The sequence below is a fragment of the Podarcis bocagei genome (assembly GCF_964188305.1).
Source record: "Podarcis bocagei genome assembly, chromosome: 7".
NCBI lineage: Eukaryota > Metazoa > Chordata > Lepidosauria > Squamata > Lacertidae > Podarcis > Podarcis bocagei.
In genome coordinates, this window is record NC_138132.1 from 42775883 (window position 1) to 42782589 (window position 6707).

Here is a 6707-nt window from a genome sequence, read left to right on the forward strand (position 1 = left end):
TCTGATGCAGCAGGCTCACCTTCGGTTCTTATGCTGCCAGCTTCATCACTGCATCTCCAACATCCCGTTGTTTTGCTAATTGGGCATGGGAATCAAACTACCGTATTTTTCACTCCATAAAACGCACCCGACTATAAGATGCACCTAGTTTTTAGAAGGGGAATGCAAGAAAAAAAATATTTTTAAAGGGAGCGCTGAGCAGAACCTGTATGCATCGCAGGCTCTGCTCAGCGCTCCCTTTCACGAGCCGCGTGGAGCGTGTGTGCGGCGCTTGCAGGCTTTTCCCCTCCTCGGGGAAAAGAGCTGCGCGGAATGTGTTTTCAGCTCTTGGGGGCTTTTCCCGCCTCCCTCCCACCTGCATTTGCTCCATAAGACGCACACACATTTCCCCTTACTTTTTAGGAGGGAAAAGGTGTGTCTTATGGAGCGAAAAATATGGTATATTTCATCCCATAAATTTGGGGTTCCTTTTAAATGTAATAACTTGATTCCAAGGACTAAAAAGCCCAGCATTTTCTTTCCAACTTCCTTCTCACAAGGGAGGCTTAAGAATCATAGAATAACATCTGCTCCATCAGTAAACATAGTCTTATGCATCAATAAGATAGAATGTACACTTCCAATATCCATCAAATTCACTATAATTAAAAATCAATATCTGCAAATATATGTACTTACATAACATACATGTTAAATTCTTAAAGCAAAGTGCTTCTGCTCCCACCTCCCGATGCGAATAAAAGGGTATGGTAGCTTGGGGCACTTTTAGAATGCAAAGGGTGGAATATTTAGAAGTGTAATTAGTCACTGTAATAAATACATGATCATAGTGATTAACTGCATCCTTCTGGGATCTAGAACAAACTTGTCTGAAGTGCTGCCTGATGCTTTAATATATATTCGTATATATCCACCAACTTGGATGCCTTTAAAATCAGATAAATTTAATGGATGATAGATTGTCACAGGCTAACAGCCATGATGGCTATGTTTTAACTCCACTGTCAGAGATGGCATGACAGTTGCTTGGGAACCACAGGATAGGGCAGATGGAGCCAGATCCAGTGACAAGCAGAGACAACTAGAAACATAAAATCATAGAGTTGCCCACAGGGCCTCTAGAGTTAGCTCCTTTCCCAGCTCCTGTGCAACAGGGTTTCCCTCAAGACACTGCTGGACTACAGCTCCCATCATCCTTGACCACTGGCCATGCCGGCTAGGGTTGATAGGTGTTGGAGTCCAACAACAACTTTTGTAAGGCTACAGGTTTCCCTACTCCGACCTAGAAGCTAAGAGATTTAGTGGGAGGACAGAGGCCTTTTGTGAGTAGCACACATCCATGGCAATACATGCACATGAGCACACATAAACCCCAAGGAACCATGCAGTGCACAGCCTGCCCTTTCACGCACTCCACAGCTGGCTGCTGAGGTACATTTTGAACTGTGGATAACAGATTGTATGACAATTGCCACACACACCCGCCACCGCCAAGATATCATTTCCCAGATGAACAAATACCCCCGAGCTTTGAAATCAGTGGAGGATACGTGTTGACAAAGTAAACTCATAATGCAGGTGGGACAGAGCCTTCTGCAACTTGTAATAGTGCGGTCGGGGGTTGGGAAGTGATCCTTGGCATGAGGTCTCTGTTTGTGTAACTAAAACAGCACCACCATTCACAAAAAAGAAAGAAAAAAGATGGCAGTATCAGAAGTCATGGGTAGGCGTGGGGAACCTTTGCTGCAACTCTCATTGTCCCTAGCTACTGGCCATGCTTGCTGGGTTCAGCAACCTCTAGAGGCCCAAAGGTTCCCCGCACCCGGCTTGGGGAAACTGCCAGGGTTTACGGGAGGAAAATAGGAGTGAGTGGTGGAATGGAATTCCTGGAAAGCAGGAGCACTTCATACTGCAACATTATGTTGCAGCTCTCACTTATTGCACCTCCTTCCATCTATGAAATGCCAGAAGTCAAGGTATACAACAGATTTAGGGAACCTCCAATCCTCTCTGTCTAGCTCTCAGGAGTCTCCTCAGTCAACACCCCCTCTTCAGCCACACCTTCTGTTGACCTTGCTTCGCACCCTCTTTTAGAGTTTTTGCCTGGCTGCAATTTGTCCTTGAACTCTGATACAGTTTTTTGCTTGTCTGGATGGAGGATAGAGTGCAGTGTGTGGAAACGAGACTACTGTACAACAGTAACATGAGCATTTGTTGCTCCACCTACTTTTGCCTCCAGCCCCACCCAGCACTGGCATGTGCCCCTGGAAAGGAATGCAGCCCTTGGGCTGAAGGGGGTCCCCCACCCCTGGTATACTAGTATCCCATCTAGATGCAAAGGCTGGGAGGTGGACTGATATGCAAACAAGAATCCCCCCCAAGGGCTTTCGCTTTACTGTTGCTTCAGAAGTATGATTCAGAGCATTGTTTTCAACAGGAAACAAGTTTGGCCACTGAAGCTTAGATTGTGGGAGAGGGGAAGGAGGGGTGTGGTGTTATGCATGCAAGGCAAACATATCCAGGCTAACAGTTCTTTGCAGTACTCAAATTCACTTTCAGGCGTATTTAAGGGGTCAGCATGATCTACTGGGACGACATAGAGTTGCTCAATGCTGCCCATCAACGCTAAAGGGAAGATTTTAGCTTTTGCACAACCAGCAGCAAGGCTTTGGTGGTAAAGTCAGCTATGATAGTACCGTCAGATTTTTAATCTTTAAAATGCACTATTACATCTCCTATGTTTCTGTGCTTAGTATAAAGACATGAGAGTGGTGTAGTGGTTAAGAGTATCGGGCTGGGAGACGAGAGGGCAGGGTTTGAATTCCCAGCTGGCCACGAAACTCACTGGGTGACCCTGGGCCAGTCACTGCCTCTCAGCTCAATCCTACCTCACAAGGTTGTTGTGGGGATTAAATGAGGAGGGGGAGAACCATGTATGCCACCTTGAGCTCCTTGGAGAAAAGAAAGGGTGGGGGTGTAAATGAAATTATAAATAAATAAATAAGAGTCTGGTTGATCAGGCCAGTGACCCATCTAGTCCAGCATCCTGTTCTCACAGTTGCCAACCAAATGCCTATGGGATGCTGGCAAGCAGAGCCTGAGCACAGCCCCACTCTCCCCTCCCGTGGTTTCCAACGACCTACAACAACGAAGGGAGAACGCAGCTGTCAAGGTTAGCAGTCCGTGGTGATTCTGTTCTGCCTCCACGGTTGAAGATAATATGCTTCTCAATGCCATTTGTTGGAAACCACGGGCAACAGCAATTGTTCCATGGTAGTTTCACATTCAGTTTTCAACTGGTTTTGGTCTTATTAGTTTGATTCTGGGGCAGCTTTAAAATCATTCTGTAGGCCTTTCCCCTCCCTCCCTCTGCATTAAGAGAAGAGACTTTATCAAGCATTATCTTCAAAGCCTCTCCCGCTTATCATGATCATGAGGTTTTATGCTTCTCACAGCATCAGAAAAGCGTAAATACTAATTGGCCATGGACAATAGTAACGAGTGCATCAGGGTTGATAACTATGAAGGCTACAGAGAGCAAGCCAGCAGAGAGAGAAACTTGTTTTGACTTGCAAAGGGAGTAAACATGTCAAAGGAATGATGGCAGTCATACAGGCCAGCAAGCCTCCGTAACTCTTCGTGGCCAGAAGACAGTAAATGCAAATCATTCATCTGAAACTAAGTCACTTTCGCAACTGGCTTTTGAAGAAAGAGGTACAAAGGGATTGGCGTGGGGGATTGGAGGAAGGCAGAATCAGAAACCCTTTTGAGAAATTCTGCAACGACTTGCCAGGCATGGTCTACTAAAGCAGCAAAGAGACTGGGCTGCAAATCAGGCTGTCACTGGTTCTAATCTTAGACCCAGCACGTCATAATAATAATAATAATAATAATAATAATAATAATAATAATAATAATAATAATTTATACCCCACCCATCTGGTTGGGCTTCCCCAGCCACTCCGGGCGGCTTCCAACAAAATATTAAAATACTGTAATACATCAAACCACACACACAACACACCTCCCCAATTTGCTAAATGATAATATGAGGAGAATATTTCCAACTGGTAGTTGCCATATCACTGGGGCTACATAATTGACTGGCAGGGCACTTTAGTCCAGAGCTGGGGAACCTTTGGTGGTTCTAGGGCCAGATTTTTATCTGGCCAACCTTCCAAGAGCCAAGTGGACAGGCCCAATGGAAGGCAATTTAAGTAACACACACCATACTCCTGAACTACTCTCCCCTGCCATTGCTGTGTTTGTGTACAGGATTTATGCCTTTGGGATAGCAAAGGATAGTGTACTTTACTGCAGTTTGTTTCAACTTGAGGTGAACAAAGAACTCCCCACCACCAATAAAAATAAGACAGACCATACCCACAGTCTTATAATCAAAAAGACACACCAAAGGAAAAGGGAATGAGGAGGGAAGAAAACAAACTTGACACTTTTTAAAAAGTATATAGTAGTTTTTAATAACCAACCTGAATGGAGAGGAGGAACAAAATGGAGCTGGTCTTTCAGTGGAGCTGAAGAGGGTCACCCTGCTTCCCTTCTCTCCATCGGGTACAACCATATAGAATGGCTGCTAAAAATGTTGGGTTCCATCCAACAAAGTCCTACTCAGAGTAGACCTTTGGAACTTAGTGGACACAACTAACTTGTGCCCCCTTCTTTCAATAGGTCAATTCTGAGTAGAGCTTAATTGGATACAACCCACTGGTTTCAGAAAATTTGGTCTATTGTGACATACATTGATTGAATTAACTTATTAAAGGAGAGCATAGATTTTCTAGCTAAACAAATTAATGGAAAGATTGTCTATACCCCTCCAAGAAACTCAGAGCTGCATGTGTTTTTCCTCCCCATTTTATTCCCACAACAGCTGTGTAAAGTAGGTTAGCCTGTAAGATTGACCAGCGCAGTGAGATTTGCGGCTGAGAAGGGATTTGAACCTTGTTTCTGCTACCAAAACCTACTATTGAAACTTTCCGTCAAAAGCAGATGCTTGGCCTCAGCCCCCAGTTCAAATGAAATCTTGAGAGGTTCACATAAGGTGTCATGCTATCTTCCTTCTTACCTCATCTGAAACAAACAGATTGTTAAATTGTTAAAAGGAGAGGTGAGTTTCCAGGTAAGCAGCTCACCATTCATCAACATGGATTGAGGATGATGGAGTTTCAGCCATAATTTCCACCGATAAAGTAAAGTTATGGGGGTCATAAAGATACTGTGTGATTAGAACATACCTGAATCATTAACCTGGAGAACCATGTGGGCGTGGTTCTGAAACTGACAGGCATTGCGTACGGAGGGCTGGAATGCAACTGGATTAAAGTGCTGTGTCTCTGATTCATAAAACGTCCCGGGGCTGATGCAATGTCATGAGTTGTGCTATGATGCAGCAGGCAGATAGCGCAGCATATTTCTCCCCAGTGAAAAGTGCTTGCCCTTATATAATAATAATAATTTATTATTTATACCCCGCCCATCTGGCTGAGTTTCCCCAGCCACTCTGGGCGAATCCCAATCAAGTGTTAAAAAGCCTCTGTGCCTCTGTCTGGTTCCCAGTAACTTCACTTCTTGCAATGAGGGAACCGCCAGAAGGCCCTCGGCGCTGGATCTCAGTGTCCAGGCTGAACAATGGGGGTGGAGACGCTCCTTCAGGTATACAGGACCAAGGCTGTTTAGAGCTTTAAAGGTCAGCACCAACACTTTCAATTGTGCTCAGAAACGTACTGGGAGCCCATGCAGATCTCTCAGGATCAGTGTTATATGGTCCCGGCAGCCACTCCCAGTCACCAGTCGCTTTCTGGATTAATTGCAGTTTCCGGGTCACCTTCAAAGGTAGCCCCACATAGAGCGCATTGCAGTAGTCCAAGAGGGAGATAACTAGAGCCCTTAGCCCTTAGCAACCTACACCTGAAGGGGTATTGCAGAATGATCCCTTGTGCTGCTCTCACTTCTAAAAATGTGGGCAGTTACACAATGCGCCCCAACTGCAATCTGAGTTTTGCTTCTGTTTCGCTTACACAAGCCATCTATACCCTGTCTGTCTGGCTGGAGGCACTGCAGTCTGCTGCTGAATATCAGTTGCTGGAAGCTGCAGGAGGCGGTGGGGGTCTTGTACTCAGGTCCTGCTGGCACGCTTCCTATGGTTGGCCTATCTGGTTGGCCACTGTGAGTACAGGATGCTGGACTAGATGGGTCATCAACCTGATCCACCAGGCTCTTCTTATGTGGTATAGTGGTAAGAGTGTTGGCCCAAGACCTGGGAGACCAGGGTTCAAATCCCCACTTGGCCATGAAGCTCATTGGGTGACCCTGGGCCAGTCACAGTCTCTCAGTCTAATGTTGAGATTAAAATGAGAAAGAGAGCAAACCATGTACTTGAGCTTCTTGGAGAAAATAGTGGGATAGAAATGCAATAGGTAAGTAAGTGAGTAAGTAAGTAAATCAGTAAGATTCTTATCTTACCATTTGGATTTCCATTCGTAATAAATAGTTTAAAAAAGGAGCCAGGGACATGCTGACATTTCTGCTCTAGTGATCATTTCATCACCGGGTTTTTGTCCTTTTCTCTTTCAAGATGATCAGAGGAAGAACATGGAACGGGGTGGGGGTAGGGATCACACACACACACACACACACACACACACACACACACACACGGAACTACAAACTTGATCATTGTTGCTATT